At 40.5% G+C, this 25,292-nt stretch overlaps 1 protein-coding gene and 1 long non-coding RNA gene across 5 annotated transcripts in view; one reads left to right on the top strand and one right to left on the bottom strand.

Moving 5' to 3' along the window:
* SORCS3 (sortilin related VPS10 domain containing receptor 3) overlaps nucleotides 1-25,292 on the bottom strand; it is a 584,946-nt gene that overhangs the window by 487,561 nt on the left and 72,093 nt on the right. The gene's annotated exons all lie outside the window — the stretch shown is intronic.
* LOC309636313 lies at nucleotides 13,772-23,741 on the top strand. Its single transcript, XR_014249394.1, has 2 exons — nucleotides 13,772-21,907; nucleotides 22,219-23,741. It is a non-coding gene; the product is annotated as an uncharacterized lncRNA (long non-coding RNA).

Below are 25,292 nucleotides of genomic sequence, written 5' to 3'. Positions count from 1 at the left end.
ATGCAGAGAGATCACCATTCAGTCCACATACACTAACAGGGTGCACGTTATTTGCCAGCTTTGTGTAAGTAACAATACTTGAAAGTCGAAAAATACAGTCCTTGCTCTTGACTTTCAATCTAAGGGGGAAGGCAGACAGGAACACAGATCATTATGACTCCATGCGACAAGTGTGATGACAGAAAAGGCAAAGGAGTATCATTCTAGATCGTTAAATGAAGCTCCATATGTCTCTCAACTCACCAACATGTTCCGCATGAACACAAAGTGACGGGCTTGACTCTTTGCCAAAGCCCGCAGCATACCTCCGCCTCTAGGTCTTCTTCCACACCACTCTCCTCACCCCAAATGTCCTCACTTCCCCCTGTAAATCTAACTCATCTCTGAAACTCAAGCTTCAGGTTGAATCCTAAACTTTAGAGTTCATCCAGGCTCTCCTTAACAACCTTACCACTTCCTTTCTGCAGCACTTATCTTGTCTCATACTATTTCTGGTTCAATTCTTATGTCCTTACTTAACTCTCATGCAATCTTATTATTGATCTAAATTTTAAATTCCTTAATGGTGGGTCTCAAGTTCTCTCCTCTAGAAAATTCACATATGGGCAAGTCTCAGATACACAGCAAGTGGTCAGTATATTTCCTTACAGAATGAATGCATGAATGAATGAATGAATGAATGTGTCATATAACTAGTCAGGTTTCAATTGTTTATCAATAATTCCAAATAAATCTACCCTCTCGCTGTCTTCTCTCTTCCTTATTACACACTAACACAGAGAGACATGATACTATTTTGGGTCAACCAGAATGAGTTCACCTGGAATGCATTAGCCACAGATCTCTGCTAAGATTAGCAAGGTTATTTCCCATGACACATGCCTTATTTGATTATAACCTTTTAGAAATATGTATTTACTTTAAGGCAATTCCACGAATTTCTGAGTTGCTAGATTTCTGAAATGTTTATCCAGTTATCTTCTAGTACTAAAATGAACTCGTTTATTTAGGTTATATGTGTGAGCTGTATAACAGTAATATTTACTATTCCAGATAAAATTCCCTAAAGTATTTTTAGAATCTTTACCATTTAAATTACATGCTGCCGACCTACTAGAGAATGGACTTGAGGATACGGGGAGGGGGAAAGGTAAGCTGGGACAAAGTGAGAAAGTGGCATGGACATATATACACTACCAAATGTAAAATAGATAGCTAGTGGGAAGCAGCCACATAGCACAGGGAGATCAGCTCCGTGCTTTGTGTTCACCTAGAGGGGTGGGATAGGGAGGGTGGGAGGGAAGGAGACACAAGAGGGAAGAGATATGGGAACATATGTATATGTGTAACTGATTCACTTTGTTATAAAGCAGAAACTAACACACCATTGTAAAGCAATTATACTCCAATAAAGATGTTAAAAAAAAAAAATTGCATGCTGCCAATTTTTCATCAGTTTCTTACCTTCTCAATCTGGGAACTATAGTTTAATTCTGAGGTAATTCAATTTGCTAAATACTTTGTCATTTGTTTATATGATTAGAAATACAGTTTTCCAAATATTGTATATTAACACATATATGTGGAATCTAGAAAAATGGTACAGATGAACTGGTTTGCAAGGCAGAAACAGAGACACAGATGTAGAGAACAAGCATATGGACACCAAGGGGGGAAAGCAGGGGAGGGGGTACTGGTGGTGGTGGGATGAACTGGGAGATTGGGATTGACATACATATACCAATATGTATAAAATAGATAACTAATAAGAACCTGCTGTATAAAAAAATAAAATTCAAAAAAAAAGAAAAAGAAAAAACATGAATTTAGAAAAAAGAACCAGAAATACAGTTTTCAAGTGGTTAAACTCTCAAAAAAAAAAAAAAAAAAAAAAAGATTAGCCAGGTTATTTCAATAGTATCTTTTCTATTTTAATTTTTTCTTTGCCATCCCCCTCCAACCCGCCCTGACTCCATCTGGACTTTTTTAGTGCTTGGGGAAAAGGAGAAAATGAGTAAATGAGCTGGCAGGAAAGAGGTATAATTCTGTGGTTCAAATTGCCATCCTTTAATGAGTGGAATAAATTTTTACTGATGTTAACAAACAAGATGCCGACACATGGGCACGGAGGTCAGGACCTAGCCTGGTAGGGCCCCAGCAGGGACTGATTTCTGTAATCAGTTTTCATCCCTCTATGAATATCCCAAGCTACAAGCAGTCTGGATGGGAATCATTTCCTGGGTAAATGTCCATATCCTAGTACAGGAAGAAAGGCCATGAGCCCAAACACTGATCTCAACCACCAAGCCCAGGGAAGCTTATCTACCTTACTATGTCTCTCTTGACTTCTCCCTTTACATCACCTAAAACCAGAAATGCCAGGGGAAACGGTCCCCCCACCCACTATTTTGGACTCTATCTCTAAAATATACTGATAGGTATAAGTACACAGCAAAAGTCCTTCCCTCTACAGGGTTACAGTCTAAGGTAGGCAATAATGCACAGAGGACCCAAACCTGCCTCCTGGCCACACATCCAAATCACCTGGAGAGCTGGCTAACAACGGCTGGAGAGATTCTGACTCAGTAGGTCTTGGGTGGAATCTGACAATCTGATGTTTAACATGAGCCCCTGATGATTCTGATGTAACCAAACCATAAGACAGACTGGTAAACAAATGGAAACACTGTATAACATGCTTTTGAGTCAGGCAGGTCTAGGTGGAAATCTCAGCTCTACTATATCCTGCAAACTGGGGCAGGTTATTTAACCTCCGGGTTAAGAACAGCTTCTTCAGAAAGTTGTTGTAGGGCTTTAAGCACATAACACTCACAAAACTAGCAGTGTAGGGCCTGGCACACAGCAGAATTTTTATAAATAGAAACTGCCCACAAAGAGAGCCAGACGGTCTGGGCCAGTCCAAATTTCACTAAATCATATTAGGTCTATCAAATTAAAGCTCTGTATCAGGACATAAGTATGATTTAATCATTTCATATACATAAATTCTCAATTAGAATAAAGTGTACTTGCGGTTTCTGAAAATATAGTTACCATAATGATAGCACAGAATTCCATTGCTACAGCCTTGGACTTTTAGGTCACTGATCTCTGAAGAATGTCATGGTAATGTTGCCTCATTCATAACATGGTGCTATAACATAAACCCCAAGGACAATGTCATACTAGAAAATAAGATGGACAAGGAAGTCCTTTGGAAAGTCTACTATATAGTAATAAAAGTTAGTATCTTTAAAGCCACATTTAGAAGCAAAAGAGGGAAAAGCCATCAACAAAGTTACACATTACGATCATTCTTATACTTTTATTATAAAGGTTAATCATTCATATAGTATTAGGAAATGGGTTCTCGATTAAAGCTAAGTGTTGCTATCAGCAAACACTTGCATTCTTTCTATTCTTGCTTTTTACACACATTCTGTATTCAGTGTATCTTTGAGAAGTTAGCCTTAACAGAAAGGTATGTGGGACTTCAGCACTTAAGTTCTCTTGACATAACTCAGCCCAATCACTCTACATGAATGTAGATCACTTTTCTATTCTTGGCAAGATAAGTTACTGGTAAATATCATTTAACCTTCCTCAAACAGTGAAGGTGACCCTGGTTCCATCCATCAAATAGATTCCTCACTCTTAATTTAAAATATTAGACGGTGCCCTAAACCTTTTTCTTGCGGGGAGACCCAAGCAAATCTTATTTGGATAGATTCCCCATGGTTGTCTACAGTCAATGCCAGATTCTTATAAGATACCTAGCCAGGTACAGCATTTAATTAAAAGAAGGTCAGTCAATACAGTGGACATACTCCTGCTTGAGCAGTTAATTGCTACAAAGAGTTTAATAAATTATTTTTGGAGCCAAACTCCCAGTTTCCATGAAGGTTTTTTTTTTTTTTTTCTTAAAATCCTCACTGAATTCCACCAGCAAATTCTTTCCAAGCATGTTAAATACCCAAAGACAAACAGCTGTCTGTAGGCATTCAAGATAAATGGAAAATACATAACCTCTCTATTTTAAGTCCGTAGTAACTATCAGAAACCCAAGAGTAACTTCATTATTATATACTGCCCCATTTCACGCTATGATCTTTTATTTTTAATATGAAATATTCAGACGAGAGTAATTAATTCCATTTAAGGGAATCAAGTGCTGGTGAAAGGAAGTTATATTTCAATCACCGAGCAGATATAAGAACAATCACAATGCACACACCTCATATCCTTGAGATCTTATTCTCAAAGAAATGGAAAAGGGATGCTAAATGAATCTGTGATCCAGCCAGAGAGCAGGCCCAGTCCACAGCTCAACTGAAATAATTTAAATGTGTCCTGGAGGTCCTTCCACTTTTTTTCAAACAAGGCTTACCCTCAGTGGTGATTCTCCATCCCCCTAAGTTTGACAACTATTGAACCTTACTCAACTTTGCAACCCAAACACTGTCCCCATGATCTTCCTTTCCTAAACACCGAAAATTTCTTAAAATCCTGTGTTTAGCTGGAGCTTTTAGAGGAAACTAACCAAAAACCTAACTCCCTTGGTCCTTCCATTAGCATTTTTACATTTTTTTAAGAGAGAGGATGAGGACTTAATTCAATTGAATAAAATCTGAAAGGTGAAATTCCAGTCTCTATATAAAGTCACTGCAGGAGAATATGAGAGAATATACTAGGGAAGGAGCCATCTTCACATCCCTCTTCATATCACACTATTCAAGAGGGAAGCCAAATAGCTGTAAATGCACTTTCCCTAAAATGGGATTCTTGTAGCTTGTTCTCACCCCAGAACATCATGGATGAAAGGGATCCTGATTCTAGCCTCTCATTTCACAGTTGAGGAAGCTAAAGACCACAGCCATTCAATGATCTGCCCTAGACCACACAGCAAGCTACTGTCACATCTTATTCAGTCTCTGTGCTTTACAAGGGTTTGGAGAAATGGATATACCCTACTTCTGCATCTACTTAACCTTTACATCCATTCAGTTGCCATGTTTTGTTTCACCTGGAAAACAGAAATAGCCTCCTAACTAGTCTCCCTGATTGCATGGTAGCATAAGTCTTATAGGGTGCTGAGAGCCCTTGTCACTCAAATGTTTAGAGTCTCCACGTTGCAGAAGACACCATTAATCCACAGGAATGTCTCTTGAGATTCACCCTATGTGAGCTTCCAACCCAGGATTGTTAACTTCCCATAACAGAAATTTCATAACCTCCGAAGAAAACTCATGTCATTACCAGGTATTCCTATTAGGACTTTATTCATTATTTTAAACCCACATCTGTCTCTCTATGGCTGCCACAGATTATCATGAGTTCTGCGATTTGATACCATATTAAGCAATCCTAATATTTCTTCTTTTTGACACTCTTACTACATCGGAAGGCTGCTATCATGTCTCTTCTCTGTCTTCTCTTTCTCTTTTCCATATTAATAATCCCCTGTTTCTTCAAACATCCCCTATATGACTGGTCATAGGGTTCTTCTTCTCCCACATGTCCTCCCATTTGTCCATGTCCTACTATGTAGCCACCAAAACAGGAGAATTATTCGAAACTAAAATATTACAAACACAGTATTCCAAACTTGAACGTGCATAATACAAAGAAATCACCCCCGTTCTCATTCTAGATTACACAACTATGACAGAGATTAAGGTTTCATGAGCTTTTCGGCTTATGATAACAGAGTTGACTCATAGTGAACCGTTGAGCATAGTGAATAGTGGCTTGTTTTTCAAGCCACTTAATAATATTTTACTCATGCTACTAATTCTCTGAAACATCTCCCTCATCTGATTTTGTACAGTTTAATTTTGGGATTTGTAGAACTTCACATTTATCCCTGTTACATTTTGTTCTGTTAGAGTTGGCCCAGATCTCCGGTCTATAAATAGTATTTTATATCCTGTTTCTGTCTTAGTATTCAGTCTCTCCTGTCTTTATATTATTTGCACATTGGATGAATTTCCCATCAATACCTTCCCCAGCCTGAGGGAAATGATGCCTCTCTTAGGCAGAGTAGAGGGCAAGGCCAAGGACAGCAGCTTACAGCCCGCGACTGGGTGATCTCCAGGTTAACTTACAACCATGGTCAATATCCTTTGAGAATGGTTGTTTGACCAGTTATTAATCCATCTTCCCTTGCATACAAACATAAATCCATATTAATTACAAAAATATCACAAGAAAGTTGTTCAGATATGTTGCTGAGATCTTTTCTGCTTGTGTTATTTTTTTCTCACCTAATAGATTAGCGACCCTTATAAAGGAAGCAAAATTGATGTTAGCGTGGATTGCTTGCATCAACCCCTCACAGCATCCTAGTGGTCATCACCTCCTCCTCATTATTTCAATATCCCTTCTAAAATCTTGCCCATGGTCATCTTCAAGCTCACTGCTCCAGAGTTGTGACATCCATCATCTGACATTTGTCTAACTCATTCTTGAAATTAGTCAGTCTTTAACAGTGATCTCCTAGGTAATGTTTTTCAGAGCCCTACCATAAAACTGCTCCGTGATAGAAGACTTAAATTTATTTAGATCAATATCATATTCTATCGGTCTCTACATGCACCTTACTTGGCTTTTCTCATTTATCCATGTTCATTTACACACGTTCATTCTACACCGTTGAGTCCAAAGATCAATTTACCTTAACCCCAAAGGCAAAATTAAAGTGGAAACTGAGGTGCTCTGCTTTCTCCCTGTCATCCATCACTTCCTTGATATCTTTGCCTTAATATTGACAAAAATCTAGCTCTTGCCCTTGTTTTTGTTTAACCGTAAGGTATTCTAAAATTTTGCCTTCCAAACTGTTCTTTTAGGTCAGCGCCATCCACTCGTTTATATTACACACACTTTGATTTCAAACACTTTTTCAAACATATTGCTTAAAAATTGTGTCTGATGCTGATTAAGGCAAAATAAAGTTATATAGTCATGTAATAATTTAATTTTATCATTTGTTGATTTTCAAAGAACAATGCTCATTCTCATTGCTTTGCAAGGGATCTATAATTATTTCAGGCTCAGGAAATACCGATGAGGTTATGTTTAAAAAAAAAGAAAAACCTTTCCATGTGGAAATCAAAGAAAGAAAATAGACAACATCAAATATGTAAAAATAAGCAAAATACTGTATAATTTACTAAATCCTATTTAAAATGAAAGCTAGGATAGCATAGTACTGAAGAGCACTGGCTTTCGGGTTAGCAAAGTTGAGTTTAAATGCTTTTGTTCAGCTCACACTAAGTGTGTCATCTTGAGATACTTACCTCTTCTTTCCAAGGCTCCCTCTCCCTCATTTGTGAGATATGGATAATGCTAGTGCCCACTGCTTAGGGGGCAACGAGGATTCAATGAAAAACAGGAAATAATGTATTTGTTCAGTTACTGACACACAATAAGAACTCACTAAACCCCACAGTATTTTATATGTTCCCATTTAAAATCCACTTTTAATATTGAATACTTGGGTGAAAGATGCCCCGATTTTTAAGGAGCATGAAATACGAGGTAGATATAAATAACTCAGGAGAAAAGAAACTAGGAAATCGGCTGACACAGAAATCACAATCATGTTCAAATTGATAAAGCCGTATCTCTGTCTGGTTCTGGCCTTGCACTGTAACCTCCTAAAGGACAAGGTCCCTGAAATACACTTCTTTGTGACCACCGTGCACGCACGCGCACACACACGCACGTGCACACACACACTCGCACTCCCATACCTTGCACAGAGTGAAGTACATGGTAAGTGCTAAATAACCATGCTTGACTGAGCAGTGATCTCCTCAGAGTTGGAAAACAAGAAGTAAATTCACAACTCTCTAGGCAACACAAAAATCAACTGCAGTAGATACGCTGTATACCCAGGTCCCCCGTCTGGGAATTGCCTGGCCCACATAATGTGGTGGCCTCCTTGCAGTCATGTTTCTGCACCATGACCCTGCCCCTTTGGCCACAGCAGACTGGTTTAATGATGGACACCTAACCACCACTGGTGGACAGCTGGGAAAACTGGATTTTCTCTCCCAAGCATCTGTTAGGAATTTAGTTACACTCTTGGTGGAGATCTGGAAGGAGGGTCTACAAACTCCTGCCCCTGAGGTCTTGGATTTACTTAATCCCCACCCTTTCTTCAATTCTGATCATTCCCTGAAATGCCTATGATACTACAGCATCTTTCCAATGAATTTCATTTTCTTGCCTAAGTGAATTCCAGACAGTTTCTGTTGCCTTTAGTTTAAACACGAAAACTGAACTAATACACTGAGGAAAATAAAGAGAAAGAATACCAGTTTCATCATCAGCCTGGCCTTGCCTATGGCTACACATGCTTTTGACTGATACAAACAACCAAAACAAGATCTAATAGTTTACTATTTGCTAGAACACACTGAATGGAACTCAGTAAAGCTTGTTAGGAAAGAGATTATGGAATCATGTCAGCAAAATGTATCATCAAGATCCATAAAAGATTATAGACTTTAGAATCAGATCACATAAAATCAGAGAAAAGCCAGAATTTTCCAAGAGAGATACTTTCTGAGAAGATTAATCAAAATTACATGGCAAAAATAAGGGCCAACACTGGCTCAGTGCTTACTACGTTCTAACTACTGCTCTAAGGCGTTTTACGTGCATAAACTCATTTAGCCCCTATGACAACCCTGTAACATGGAGCTAGTAAAGATGAGGAAACTCAGGGTCTGAGAAGTGAAGTACGTTCCCAAGGTTTCATGGCTAAAAAGTGGCAGATCGAGGCTTCAATCCCGGTGCTCTTAACAATGGCAGAGTTGGGTTTGTCCTAAACTAGTTGTTCTCTTTTCTCCTGTCTTCTTTCTGACCAACTCTCCCCACTGGGAGGTGGCCAGCCAGATGATGGGTGCAGCTGAGCCACAGGACCATGGAGCAACATTCCCTGCAAATCACACCCATGGCACTGGCTTCACTAGTTTAGGTCTTCAGCCACTTAGGGGGAAGTGCCCCACTCAGTAGAGTAAGCATGGATTTGAATCCACACAGACCTAGAGTTGAATCCCTGCATCTCCACCCGGCAGTTGGGTAACTTTGAACGAGCAAACTTCTCTGAGCCTTGGTCTTCTCACTTTAATACTTGCCTCACAGAATCATCTTGAGGATTAAATGGGGATCATACAAATGAAGGCACCAGAACACAGTAGAGGTCAACAAATATGAATAGCCCATCCCTTGTTAATTCAGCATATGTTTTTTAAAAATATACACTGAGAGAGTGGCATGGACATATATACACTACCAAACATAAAATGGATAGCTAGTGGGAAGCAGCCGCATAGCACAGGGAGATCAGCTCGGTGCTTTGTGACCACCTAGAGGGGTGGGATAGGGAGGGTGGGAGGGAGGGACACGCAAGAGGGAAGAGATATGGGAACATATGTATATGTATAACTGATTCACTTTGTTATAAAGCAGAAACTAACACACCATTGTAAAGCAACTATACTCCAAAAAAGATGTGAAAAAAATAAAAATTAAAAATAAATAAATAAATAAATAAATGTACACTGATCCTTTTAGATTTTTAGAGTCTACTTTTCTATCTCCTCCATCTTCATCTTTCTGAGTTGGTAGACTTTTCCATATAAGTGTGACAATAGGGAACAGCTGGGAGACACAAATGATTAAAAAAGGAAAACCACATCGTTAATTGAGGATGAGAGACCCATTAACTCAGTTTGCTGTTAACACTGTGCACGGGAAACCCCCTTGAAACCTCCCAACTCACAAAAACCAAAGGCTTGCGGTCATCTTCACTGTGCAAATGAAACATCACTCTGCAAACCACAACTAATTTTATGTTTAACTTTTTTAAACAAACCATAACAAATACTAAGTGTAGCTAATCATTCCCTGATTCCTTTGGTATTCATTGTAATAGCACTAATTATGATAAACACATTTGGAATTAATGTGCATGTCATATGCATATACCAATTCAAATTTACCATTGATTAATGCCCGTGAAGTGAACAGTGAGTCTTCAGTTTTAATACACCACTCACATCTTGAGCAGCACAGCCTTAAAAATGGTCCCAGGCATGCAACACCAAAGCAGCAGCCTACAGAAGGCAAAAGGCAAGGGGGACATTGCAGGAAGATGATTCTGATGGTCTTTCCCTTCTCTATTTTCATGATGCATTCTGCGGGTGCAGGCAGAGTCCAGATTCTGCAAACCTAGCATTAGAACACATTAGTGTGAGAGAAAATTAAGTTTGGTGGTTAAAGCCTGCGCTTGGAATCTGATCTGGTTTCATATCCTGGCTTTGCCGCTTATTCGTTAGTACATTGTTTTAGGCAAGGCACTCAGGGTCTCTAACCTTCAGGTCCTTCATCTGTAGCAGTGGAGATAATATGCTCCTCATAGGACTGTTGTGAGGATTCATAAGAAAAAGCAAATATTTCACTATTCTCGGCAAATGGTTTGTGTTTTAATTTAAAAAATAACGTTATTATAATTGATAATGATCACCATTATTATAATAGAATATTTGCTATTACAAGCTAGGAATCTCATTCAACAGGATGCACTGGCATAAATAAATATCCCCCAAGCAGGCCCAGCATGTCAGGGATCCAAGAGTGAGATAGGGGAGGGAAGGCAAAGATATGACTGTTTGTTTTCAGTTTTTGTTTTGGGTTTTTTTTTTTAATAAGACTGTTTTAGAGGTTTGAGTTTAGAGCGCAGAGTGATGATGGGTAAAGGGGAGAACTCTGGCAGGAGAAAGCTGCCCCATCATTCTCTTGCCAGCCACCGTGCACAAGCCCATCAAGCTTTTAAGAGTTGACGTCTTCATTTGTAATATGGAGGGGAAAATATCCATCTCACAGTGCTGTGAGGATCAAATGAGGTGATGAAATGGGAAATGTTGAAAGCATCGTGATCAGAGTTTGTAACTATTATTATTGGCATCATTATCATCATGATTGATTATCATCATCACCATGAATGAACGAAGGCTTAGGGACGCCCATTCTGAAATCCTTTCCTCGGAGCGCTAGCCTTTAAACTTATGCCTGAATAAAGGATGCTTTTCATTGTCCTGTTCCTAACCTCTCTTCCAAGCCTCCACATCTACATCTGTACAGACCAGGCAGACTTCCTGTGTTTCCCAGCCCCAGCCCGCTACCTCACCGAAGCATGCTTATGTGTGCAAAGGGGCTTAGGACAGCACGGGGATGGCTCAGAACAAACTCACTCCCTCCTAGGGAAGTAGAACTCAATCCACTGCCGTCCTGAGAGCCCACTCTCAGTAACACAGACTTATCGAAAAGAACGTCTTGGGCACAGTTATAAGGCACCCACCTCCTGCTGGCCTCCCCCACCTCCATGGTGATGCATCTGCTCAAGGGACCCCAGCACAAGGTGAATGCCTCTCACAGCACATCTGCTACCCCTCCTCCTACTACATCATTCAAGCATTAAGCTTAACCTCCCCTCCCCTGGACCAGGAGTCCCTTGAGTAGAGAGATCATTTGAAGAAAAAGGCTTTTCCATTCCCAACACTGATTATTTAATTTTAAAAATTAAAAAACAAACTGAAAGATAACAAGGGTTGGTGAGGTTGTGGAGGAATTGGAACACTTGTACATTGCTGGGTTTTTTTTTTTTGTTTTTTAACATCTTTATTGGAGTATAATTGCTTTATAATGGTGTGTTAGTTTCTGCTTTATAGCAAAGTGAATCAGCTATACATATACATATATCCCCATATCTCTAACACCTGTACACTGTTATCGGGAATGTAAAGTGGTGCAAAAAATAAAAATAAAAATAAAAATAAATAAAATAAAATAAAGTGGTGCAGCCTCTGTGGAAAACAGTATGGAGATTCCTCAAAAAATTAAAATAAAACTACCATATGATTCAGCAATCCCACTTCTGGGTTTATATCCAAAAGAATTAAAATCAGGATCTCAAAAACCAGTATCTGCACTCCCATATTCATTACAGCATTATTCACAATAGCCAGGATATGGAAACCACCCACATATCCAATGGCAGATGAAGGAATAAAGAAAATGTGGTGTATACATATAGTGGAACGTTATTAGGCCTTTAAAAAGAAGGAAATCCTACCATTTGCAACATAACAAGAATGGACCTGGAAGACATTATGCTAAGAGAAATAAGTCAGTCACAGAGGATAAATATTGCATGATTCCTCTTACATGAGGCACCTCAAACAGTCAAATATACAGAAGTAGACAACTGAATGGGGGTTACCAGGGGATGGGGGAAGAAGATATGGGGAGCTGTATTTCAATGAGTTTTAAGTTACAGTTCCACAAGAGGAGTAAGTTCCAGAGCTCTGCTGTGCAACATAGTACCTGTAGTTAAAAATATGGTACCTTGCACTTAAAAATGTAAGAGAGCAGATCTCATGTTGTGTTCTCACAAAACAAAACAAACCCCAAAGAGATGCAAGAAAACCTTTGGAGGTGATGAATATCTTTATTTACTGGATTGTCATGGTGTGCCATGAGTATACACATATGTCCAAACTCACCAAATTGTATAAACTAATTATGTGCAGTACTTTGTATACCAATTACATATACCTAAATAAAGCTGGGGCGAAAAAGAAACACACCAAAATGCTACTATTGGTTACCAAAGGAAGGTAGGATTGGATAAGAGTATATATGTGGTGGAGGCTAAACAACACACTATTTAATAACCAAGAGATCACTGAAGAAATCAAAGAGGAAATCAAAAAATACCTAGAAACAAATGACAATGAAAACACGATGACCCCAAAACTATGGGATGCAGCAAAAGCAGTTCTAAGAGGGAAGTTTATAGCAATACAATCCTACCTTAAGAAACAAAAAACATCTCAAATAAACAACCTAACCTTACACCTAAAGCAACAGAGAAAGAAGAACAAACAAAACCCAAAGTTAGCAGAAGGAAAGAAATCATAAAGATCAGATCAGAAATTAATGAAACAGAAATGAAGGAAACGATAGCAAAGATCAATACAACTAAAAGCTGGTTCTTTGAGAAAATAAACAAAATTGATAAACCATTAGCCAGACTTATCAAGAAAAAAAGGGAGAAGACTCAAATCAATAGAATTAGAAATGAAAAAGGAGAAGTAACCACTGACACTGCAGAAATACAAACGATCATGAGAGATTACTACAAGCAACTATATGCCAATAAAATGGACAACCTGGAAGAAATGGACAAATTCTTAGAAATGCACAACCTTCTGAGACTGAACCAGGAAGAAATAGAAAATATGAACAGATCAATCACAAGCACTGAAATTGAGACTGTGATTAAAAATCTTCCAACAAACAAAAGCCCAGGACCAGATGGCTTCACAGGTGAATTCTATCAAACATTTAGAGAAGAGCTAACACCTATCCTTCTCAAACTCTTCCAAAATATAGCAGAGGGAGGAACACTCCCAAATTCATTCTATGAGGCCACCATCACTGATACCAAAACCAGACAAAGATGTCACAAAGAAAGAAAACTACAGGCCAATACCACTGATGAACAAAGATGCAAAAATCCTCAACAAAATACTAGCAAACAGAATCCAACAGCACATTAAAAGGATCATACACCATGATCAAGTGGGGTTTATCCCAGGAATGCAAGGACTCTTCAATACATGCAAATCAATCAACGTGCTACACCATATTAACAAATTGAAGGAGAAAAACCATATGATCATCTCAATAGATGCAGAGAAAGCTTTTGACAAAATTCAACACCCATTTATGATAAAAACCCTCCAGAAAGTAGGCATAGAGGGAACTTTCCTCAACATAATAAAGGCCATATATGACAAACCCACAGCCAACATCATCCTCAATGGTGAAAAACTGAAACCATTTCCACTAAGATCAGGGACAAGACAAGGCTGCCCACTCTCACCACTATTATTCAACATAGTTTTGGAATTTTTAGCCACAGCAATCAGAGAAGACAAAGAAATAAAAGGAATCCAAATCGGAAAAGAAGAAGTAAAGCTGTCACTGTTTGCAGATGACATGATACTATACATAGAGAATCCTAAAGATGCTACCAGAAAACTACTAGAGCTAATCAATGAATTTGGTAAAGTAGCAGGATACAAAATTAATGCACAGAAATCTCTTGCATTCCTATACACTAATGATGAAAAATCTGAAAGTGAAATTAAGAAAACACTCCCATTTACCATTGCAACAAAAAGAATAAAATATCTAGGAATAAACCTACCTAAGGAGACAAAAGACTTGTATGCAGAAAATTATAAGACACTGATGAAAGAAATTAAAGATGATACAAACAGATGGAGAGATATACCATGTTCTTGGATTGGAAGAATCAACATTGTGAAAATGACTCTACTATCCAAAGCAATCTACAGATTCAATGCAATCCCTATCAAACTACCACTGGCATTTTTCACAGAACTAGAACAAAAAATTTCACAATTTGTATGGAAACACAAAAGACCCCGAATAGCCAAAGCAGTCTTGAGAACGAAAAACGGAGCTGGAGGAATCAGATTCCCTGACTTCAGACAATACTACAAAGCTACAGTAATCAAGACAGTATGGTACTGGCACAGAAACAGAAATATAGATCAATGGAACAGGATAGAAAGCCCAGAGATAAACCCACACACATATGGTCACCTTATCTTTGATAAAGGAGGCAAGCATATACAGTGGAGAAAAGACAGCCTCTTCAATAAGTGGTGCTGGGAAAACTGGACAGCTATATGTAAAAGAATGAAATTAGAACACTCCCTAACACCATACACAAAAATAAACTCAAAATGGATTAAAGACCTAAATGTAAGGTCAGACACCATCAAACTGTCAGAGTAAAACATAGGCAGACCACTCTATGACATAAATCACAGCAAGGTCCTTTTTGATCCACCTCCTAGAGAAATGGAAATAAAAACAAAAATAAACAAATGGGACCTAATGAAACTTAAAAGCTGTTGCACAGCAAAGGAAACCATAAACAAGATGAAAAGACAACCCTCAGAATGGGAGAAAATATTTGCAAAAGAAGCAAGTGACAAAGGATTAATCTCCAAAATTTACAAGCAGCTCATGCAGCTCAATATTAAAAAACAAACAACCCAATCCATAAATGGGCAGAAGACCTAAATAGACATTTCTCCAAAGAAGATATACAGATTGCCAACAAACACATGAAAGAATGCTCAACATCATTAATCATTAGAGAAATGCAAATCAAAACTACAATGAGATATCATCTCACACCGGTCAGAAAGGCCATCATCAAAAAATCTAGAAACAATAAATGCTGGAGAGGGTGTGGAGGAAAGGGAACTCTCTTGCACTGTTGGTGGGAATGTAAATTGATACAGCCACTATGGAGAACAGTATGGAGCTTCCTTAAAAAACTAAAAATAGAACTACCATACGACCCAGCAATCCCACTACTGGGCATATACCCTGAGAAAACCATAATTCAAAAAGAGTCATGTACCAAAATATTCATTGCAGCTCTATTTACAATAGCCAGGACATGGAAGCAACCTAAGTGTCCATCAACAGATGAATGGATAAAGAAGAAGTGGCACATATATACAATGGAATATTACTCAACCATAAAAAGGAACGAAACTGATTTATTTGTAGTGAGGTGGATGGACCTAGAGACTGTCACACAGAGTGAAGTAAGTCAGAAAGAGAAAAACAAATACCGTATGCTAACACATATATATGGAATCTAATAAAAAAAAAAAAAAGGCCATGAAGAACCTAGTGGCAAGTTGGGAATAAAGATGCAGACCTACTAGAGAATGGACTTGAGGATACGGGGAGAGGGAAAGGTAAGCTGGGACAAAGTGAGAGAGTGGAATGGACATATATACACTACCAAACGTAAAATAGATAGCTAGTGGGAAGCAGACGCATAGCACAGGGAGATCAGCCCGGTGCTTTGTGACCACTTAGAGGGATGGGATAGGGAGGGTGGGAGGGAGGGAGATGCAAGAGGGAAGTGATATGGGGATATATGTATATGTATAACTGATTCACTTTGTTATAAAGCAGAAACTAACACACCATTGTAAAACAATTATACTCCAATAAAGATATTAAAAAAAAAGAGTATATATGTGGGGGGGTTATTAACATTCTCTTTATAATCATTTAAATGTTTTAATTGAAAACATATTTTAATCACAAAAATGATAATGACTAAAATTTTCCCAAATTTGGCAAAAGACACAAACCTAAAGATTCAAAAAACTTAGCGAACCCTAAACAAGATAATCCCAAAGAAACTCATACCAAGACTTACCACAATCTTCTGAAACCTAAAGACAAAGAAAAAAATCTAGCAATCTGCAAGAGAGAAACAATACCTTACAGACAAGGGAAAAAACAATTTGAAAGACAGTGAATTTCTCATGAGAAGTGAGTGACACCTGGAAGAAGTGGCATGATATTTTCTAAGAACTGAAAAAAAAAAAAATACTGTCAACCCCAAATTCTCTATCCAACCAAAATTTCCTTCAGGAATGAAAGGGTAAATCAAAACATTCTCAAATGAAAGAAAACTAAGAAAATTTTTTTACCAGCAGACCTATTCCAAAAGAATGGCTAAAGGAAGCTCTTGAAACAGAAAAAAAAAAAAAAAAAAAAAAGAAAATGATCAAAGAAGGAACCCTGGAAAATAAGGAAGGAAAACAGAACACCAGAATGGAGCACAGGAGAAAGGCGATCACATTGGTACTGCATAGCCTGCACACCAGAAATGCACGATGAAATCAGTAGATACTAGGATGACTGTCAATGCAAGTGGCCCTTCTGTTTCCTCTATTCCTACAAAATACACTGTTTTCCCCCATTCAACAGACTCTCATCTTTTAAATGCTCCAAAAATGCTCTTGCCCTGCCCACCTGGGCTTCAGGAATTTGTTAAATGATGAGCACGTCCAGCTACTTCTTTTTTTTTTCAAATTTATTTTACTGAAGTATATTTGATTTACAGTGTTGTGTTAGTTTCTGGTATACAGCAAAGTGATTCAGTTATACATATATATGTGTGTGTGTGTGTGTGTGTGTGCGTGTGTGTGTGTGTGTGTGTATACATAGAAAATAGCTCGCATCTTCTAATCCCAACCTCCCACTCCATCCCTCCCCCACTCTCCTTCCCCCTTGGCAACCAAAAGTCTGTCCTCTATGTCCGTGAGTCTGTTTACATTTCATAGATAAGTTCATTTGTGTCATATATTAGACATATGATTTGTATGGTATTTGTCGTCTCTTTCTGACTTACTTTACTTAGTATGATAATATCTAGGTCCATCCATGTTGTTGCAAATGGCATTATTTCACTCTTTTTTATGGCTGAGTAATATTCCACTGTATATATGTACCACATCAGCTTTATCCATTCCTCTGTCCATGGACATTTAGGTTGTTTCTATGTCTTGGCTGTTGTAAATAGTACTGCTATGAACATAGGGGGTGCATGTATCTTTTCAAATTATAGTTTTCTCCAGAAATATGCCCAGGAGTGGGATTGCTATATCCAGCTACTTCTGTTTCCTATCCTTATATCCAACAATACTCCTGGCCCTATTTGCCAAGCACCCCAGTACAAGGTCAGTCCCTGAGGCACAGGCTGCTTTCATCCTGGCCCCCACTGTTTCTTCTTACAGACTATGAAGAGGACACTTTCAGCACAAAGAACTGTACTCTTCATGGAATTCCAAATTTTCTAAGAAAAAAAAAAAGAAGTTATGTGGTAAAGGGGCATCTCTTCCTTTCCAGTTAGCCCTTACTCTCCCTCCTCCTTCTTTTTAGAATCCCAGAGGCTCACCTTGCCATATAAAGAGCCCTCCTATAATGTGACTGAGGCTCCACTTTTCCTCCATGAAATACAGAGGGAGAAGGAGAGGCAGCAAACACTGGAAACTCCATCTCCCTTGGCTTCAGTGTATTTTGATCACCATCTGATCCAGATAATTTCCCACTCGAGAAGCCTTCATTATCTGATTCAGTGATATATGAGTGAGGAGGAAGAGTCCCACAAATTTCTAGGACTACATACTATAGGCAGATTTTTGGAAGGAATGTGTTATAATTAATGTTGACCCTTTCAGTTTTATGTCATGCAAATATTGCCAATTTGCTTTTGTTAGTATGTGTTGCAAAATTTTAAAATACATACCTTTTTGTATTTATTGATCATGCTAAGAAAGAAATTCTATACACAAATTAAAACAAATACTTTCCATCTTATACAAAGTAATACTGACTACTATTTGCTGGTCCAAGCCTTTCCTCTTCACCATTAAACACTCTGTATCTCCTCACATACTTCCTACAGAAAGGAGGTACCAAGTAAAATGTTCTTTGATAGTTGAATAAACACAGAACCTGCAAATTACCATCTAGAAATCCTGGAGTCCTGTATAGGTGGGCGAATTCCCTGTCTTATTTTGATTGGCTTTTTAATGGAAATACAGTCAAAGGAGAGAAATGGGTGTGGCAGAATGTGGGGGAAAGGTATGATCTCACCTATCCCAATAAAATGGCAGCAGTGACTCAAGATCCCTCCAGAGGCACTGGGAGCCTTCAGAATCGGATGCCTGAGGAGAGGGCCTCAACTGACCAGCACCTATGGCTGAACTCCAGGAAGCACTGTCCTTCCCCTGTTGCAGGAACCACTTTGACAGCCCTACTCCACGAGGTATGGACACAGCACCTGTCTAAGGTGCCTTGTCTCCTAGGTGATGGAGACTGATAAAAGGCTTTTCATCTGCCCAGAGTGCTTTTAGTTCTCCCAGAAGAAGCAGGTACAGGAAAACCTGGAACTGAGCAATTTGGTCAGAGTCATCAGAGAGTTGAAGCCAGTAATACAAACAGGCCTAAGAATTTGCCCTAGCATGGTAAGCTTCTATGTGACCATGGCAGAAAAACTCAGAAAAATTCAATCCATTTGCCTGAACGAGTTTGAAAATCCCTGCTGACTCTCTGCAAACACAGCTTCTGCTTCACCTGAATCAGGACTTTGGAGAAAAAAAATCAAGATGGTCTTTTCACTTGTCCCCAGTGTCTTGATATCTCTCAGATACAAAGGATCCCAATCAACATGGTCCCATGACAGCTGGTGGCTGAAATTAAAGTGTTTATGCCTGCACTGAGCATGAACTACTGGATGTGGACATTCTGTGCTTACAAGTCTGGATCCAGCCATGGCCAATAGCTTCCTCATATTTCTAACGACTTGCAGAGTGTCAGATGTGTGAATGGCCAGCAGAGTCCACCAGACAACTCTGAGACACACATCTCTGTGGTGTGTATCTTGGGTTCCCCTCGCTTTGCTCTGGCCACCACCATTGGGAGGGAGAAATAGGAGAGTCAGCTGAATAGGCTGTGAGTCTCTACAGGAATATGAATAGTGTCAAGAAACTTCCCCTGTTATCTTCAGCCCTTGGGTTTTGGGTTGTGAGTCTTAGGGAAAGAAGTGAAGTTACTGTCAATTCTGAACCATGTACTTGACTCCAAATAAACCCAAATTTGCAGAAAGTAAGAAATTTCCTAGACTGTGACATGAAAGCCATTTCACTTTTCAATGCCTCTGATGGTTTCCATCTATATACACACGAATGTGTCTGTCTCAGAGCCTTTGCATCCACTCTTCTGCCCTGGGGTCCCAAGAGACAGTGAAAATGTGGAACCTGTGAAGATCTGTCACAAAGAAGCTACAAATCCTGCAATTTGGGCACAGTCTCCTCAAGAAGACATGTAAAGTCTGACCAGAAAGAAAGAACAAGTGGGAGAAAACTACTGCCTCATATATTCCCAAGTTCTCAGATATGAACAGGTATTTGCAAGAGGCTACGTCCATGAACTGCTGCTTCAAGAACAGTTCCTGATGAACCTCTTTCTGGAGAGTGTCTGGGCTGGATCAGTGTCACATGTCATAAATGTGTGGGTAGGTTGTGAACAAAGAAAAAGTCATCACATTAAAAGCCTGAACACCAAGCAAGAAAGATGACAAATACCTGAAGAAAGTTTCCAATTGAAAAAGTCAAAAGAGAGGACTCAAGAGATGGGAACATTTTGAAAGAAAAAGAAAAAGTTCACTTGCAAAGAGTACAGCTTTTTGTTGTACAAAACAGTCTTCAGAAGGACTCCTTCCTCAAGAGAGAATATAACAACTATTTAATCGAATAGACCGCAAAATCATCGAGGTCATAAAAAATTACTATAATGGCAGCGCTCTTTTGAGATGCCGACAATAAAATGCAAAAACATGAACGTTGAATTCATCCATGTCAATTTCAAATATATTTCTAAATCTCGACAGAATAACAAAGCGTCACTGCGCTCTCTAGAACACAGCCCTCACATGCAACCAAACACGTGTGTACGTGTACGTGTATGTGTGCCAGGATATCCCTGCCAGCCCGGGTACAGGCATGCCCCACCTAGAGCAGGTTCTTTACACCTGGGTGTTTACTTCTCTCAGGAAGACACTGGAACATTAAGAAGAAGACAACCCTTCCACACGAACAAGCAATAGCTTTGTTTTTCACAAGCTCACGCCACTCCCATGGCCTTATTCCTTTTCCTCCTTCTACGTTTGAAGTCAGACCCCAACCACCAGGCTTTCTGAGCTCCACCCAATCAACTCACAAGAGGGTCTGGCTGAGGGCAGATGACTGGTGTATTCAGCAATGACCCTCAGAGGCCCGAGGCCCAGGAACTCAAGCATTCAAAAATTAGGTCGACAAATTTAGTCCTGTCGCAGGAGGACAATTAAGAAGGTTGGCTGGTTTGTTTCATAAGTGGATTCCTGGGCAGCCCAAGTATGACAGCTGTTTAACACCAGCCCAAGGAGATGAGCCCAGATGAAAAAGAAAAAGAGCTCAACCAAGCCTCATTCTGCTACTAAAGAGAAGCAGGAGAGAGAGAGAGAGAGACGTGCATTTGACTTCACTTTGAGCTACTACTGTATTGTGTTTGGAGGGCTGTATTTTTCCCTTGGGGGAGGGGGTGGCCAGATTAGAGGGAAAGAGGTTGCACTTTGAAAGAAAAGAAAACGAGTTATTATGAGCAGATCAGAACTGGTTTCAAGAAATCCGGGGCCTGGCTGGCGTCCGTGGCACGTGTAATAGCCGCGCCCCAAACAGAAATCCTTATTGGGACGCAGCCCCAAAGCCGACTTCAATTGCTGCCTTTTCATCCCCGCAGCCACCAACAGGCCAGAAGCTCAGCTGCAGCTTTCATTAATTTCCACCGTCACCTCTGATCTTTAAGCTTTAGCCAGGAAGGGAGCCGAGGGCTTTGTCTTTTTTCATAGGTAATTTTCAATGACAAGGGCCAGTTTCCTTGAACCCTACCGTGAGGCAGAGCGGCTTGGGGAGCAAGCTTCCTTCTCTCCCAAAGAAACAAAGGGATTGGTTAAAAAAAAAAAAAAAAAAAAAATCAGATGGTGAGAGCTCATGAATACCCCAGCTCTGGCTCCAACCAGAAATAAACATGAAAAATAATGAAAGCCCCGAAAGGGAACAGCTGAGGACGCATCTCCGGCGGCATTCGGGGGCAGCTCTCAAAAGCCACCTGGAGTTTCCTGAATCCCAAGTAATAACTTTCCAACTATCTCCTAAGCCAATTTTTTGAGAGCCCTGAATGGCTGGCATAAGTGCCAAGAACAATGCAATGGCACAGCTTCTATTCAGCAGCCGGGCCCCCTGCCCGCCACCGACATTCACCAGGCAGGAGAGCCCTGGGAAAGGCGAGCTGCAGGGGGATGGCCCCCTCCGGGAGCTCTTCTGTTTCCTGATGTTCTTCACCGACTCTTAAATTTGTACACTACACTTTCTGGGGAAAGGCTTTTTATTTTATTTTATTTTTTTTAATTAATTTATTTATGGCTGTGTTAGGTCTTCATTTCTGTGCGAGGGCTTTCTCTAGTTGTGGCAAGCGGGGGCCACTCCTCATCGCGGTGCGCGGGCCTCTCACTATCGTGGCCTCTCTTGTTGCGGAGCACGGGCTCCAGACGCGCAGGCTCAGTAATTGTGGCTCACGGGCCTAGTTGCTCCGCGGCATGTGGGATCCTCCCAGACCAGGGCTCGAACCCGTGTCCCCTGCATTGGCAGGAGGATTCTCAACCACTGCGCCACCAGGGAAGCCCCGGGAAAGACTTTTTAAACTGACTACCTTAAAGGGGAGATTCTTTTATGAACTATAAAAAAATGTTTTAAGAAAGAGAAATCTAACTCGCCAGGCATATTAATAATAAGTTAGTAACAGGCCCGGCATACATGTTATCTCATTTAACACTCATATCACATGTACAAGGTCAGTGTTGTTTTTATCTCTGGTGGTTGGAGAGGTTAAATCATTCTAGTCAAGGTCATAAAGCTCAAAAGTACCTGAGCTGGAATTAAACCCAGCTAGCTCCATCCAAAGCCTGCAGATGTACTTTTCACTGCAGAACGTGGTCTCTCCTGTCAAGGGGTCCTGAGCAGTGTCAGTAGAGGCGATGGAGAGAGATATCAGAGGTGAACCCTTCTGCCCACATGTGGACCCTCATGTGTCATTCTCACAGTGATGGTCACCAAAGCCATCATTGCCTGCATGAGGCTGCAACCCACACACTCAGCAATGGGTCTTCCTGGGGTGCTGTGTGCAGGCACAAGGTCTTCTGTGCTCTGTCTACTTAATAATTGCTTCTCAGGGAGAAATGCATATTCTGCCCCTGAAGTTCTGTCAATCTACTTGGTAAGACAGGACCAACATCAGCTCTCAACTGAATTACAAAGAAGCAGTTTGTCTTTAGTGCCTCAGCTTTCTCCACTTTCTCTGCCCTTTGCCTTCTTTTGTCTCCTCTTCACCTCCACAGGCTGCAGGCTACACTCACTACTGTAATTGCTCCTAGAGCTAAAAGAAAAGACCACTGACTAATTCATCCTAAGTGTACAGAACTACAGATGTTCATCCTTACAATAAACAAGTATATTTCTAATGATAAAAATTATCATTGCATGCTGGACTAGGAAATAGATATATTTCTAGGGAAGAGATCTTTCTAGCATCCCTAAAAACAAACCACAGAAGTGAATAATTTTTTTTCCGCACTTCAGATTAAACCAAACCAACACATACATATTCACACAGATATGCACACATGCACAGACACACGCAGAGACATGAACTTAAACACAGTAATGTCTCTACTCCAACTCAATCCAATTATTATATGCTGAGAGCCTACCATTATGGTGAGAGCCATGAGAGCAGGTCGCCAAGATAAGCAAGACACTAGGACCCTTAAGAAGCTTATAATCTGTCTGGGGACAGACATGCATCTAAAGACATCATCGAGGCAACATCATAGCACTAATCCTTTGGTTTTGAGGAGATGCTAAAAAAAAAAAGAGGGCTTCCCTGGTGGTGCAGTGGTTGAGAATCTGCCTGCCAATGCAGGGGACACGGGTTCGAGCCCTGGTCTGGGAAGATCCCACATGCCGCAGAGCAACTAGGCCCGTGAGCCACAACTACTGAGCCTGCGCGTCTGGAGCCTGTGCTCCGCAACAAGAGAGGCCGCGATAGTGAGAGGCCCGCGCACCGCGATGAAGAGTGGCCCCCGCCTGCCGCAACTAGAGAAAGCCCTCGCACAGAAACGAAGACCCAACACAGCCAAAAATAAATAAATAAATAAATAAATAAAAGTGAAATTCTTAAAAAAAAAAAAAAAAAAAAGAGACAGAGCGAGAGAGAGCAGCCCCATGTAAATGGGGTTAGGTTTTCAAACTGGCTCAAAAGAGGCGGGGCTCCCCTCTTCCTCCCCCACCACAAAACGGGGATTGAGGAAATAAAAATTGAAACCTTTGAACCTTACAGCAAAGCACCAAATCTGGTGCTTCCCAAGAGAAACTGACAGGGAAACACTGCAAAGCTGCTTTATTGAAATGCATAAACTGTTGGGATTATTTGAAGGCAAGTCTCAGATCTCCATATTTATTAAACCTAAATTAATGCCTGACACAAAAAATGTGCAAGAGATTTGCTGAATGAATGAATGAGTTACAGAAATTAGGGAGGCATCAGGTCCAGTTCCTTGGCATCGAGCTGGGTGGCCTTATACAGGCCCCTCAGCCCTCTGCATCTCTGCTGAGGGGAGAGCAGTGCCAGCCCTCCCCACCTCTTAAGGCTCCTGGAAGCATCAGAGGAGCTCATGGACTCCAGAGCATTTTCAGAAGCATAAAGCATTCTGCAGGTTCAAGGGTTGTTATTATTCTTTTGCAGATGCCCATGACAGTCGCAGCCGTTCTTGTAGGGAAATTGAATTCATCCCTGATTAATCAGCCCGTTTACTGCAGGCTGATTGTAGCCTGACTTGCCCCTACTCTGGCTCTGGGGCTCTCTCCTCCACTGTTTGCTGCTTAGCCCCTCAACCTTCAGACACTCGAGCCAGAAACAGGGCCTGGAGGAGGCTCTCCTTCTCCCCTGCAGCCTCCGCCTGCATGGGGTCCATCACCCCTAACCCTGTACCCACCTCCATTCTGAATACACCAGGCTGTACCCAGAATGCCTACACAAAGCTCCCCAGCTAAACAGCCCTTCTGGATGTCAGAGGACTGCTGTGACCCTCCTTCCTCGCCAGTCCTGCTCATCAGCATAGCTATTTATTTTCAGGGAAGTGGTGAGATATCTCTGCTCTACAATATGCACATTTTAGCCCAAGATAAAGGCTTCTAAACAGTGGCCAACAGCAGCATGTATGTAAAAGCAGAGGTTGATCCAAGTTAAGGAGACTGAGACTGGAGTTAATCTTTCTAGTAATTTGATACCCCCGCTTCCCTTTGGAGGTCAGCAGAGGCACTTGGCACTTGGCATGTTTAACTTCCTGCAGCAGAGCCCGGTTCTGTGTGTTCCTGTCTCATAGGCATCTATCATCATCTTTAAAAGCGGTGTCGTCCTGGAGTGATTCGCCTTTCAAATACAAGCGCCACAGTTTAGGAACATCGTGGCCAGAGACAACAGAGAACACTGATGTAACAACAGCCCTGACCTCATGTTTCTCTGTGCCTCTCTTTGTACCCATAACGTCTGCTATTAAGCCTCTGAGCTAGCACAATTCCGATAAAGCAAAACAATATCCTGTTTTATTACAAATGTGTCAGACCCCTACGTGGAGTCCCTTTTTGCTCTCCTTTTATATGGTGGGGTCCTTATCCAATAAGCACTCAAGATGGATTTACTGAGGGACA

This window comes from Balaenoptera borealis (genome assembly GCF_965194805.1).
Source record: "Balaenoptera borealis genome assembly, chromosome: 10".
NCBI classification, from domain to species: Eukaryota; Metazoa; Chordata; class Mammalia; order Artiodactyla; family Balaenopteridae; genus Balaenoptera; species Balaenoptera borealis.
The sequence above is the reverse complement of the archived record's forward strand: the minus strand, read 5'-3'. Positions and strand labels throughout refer to the sequence as shown.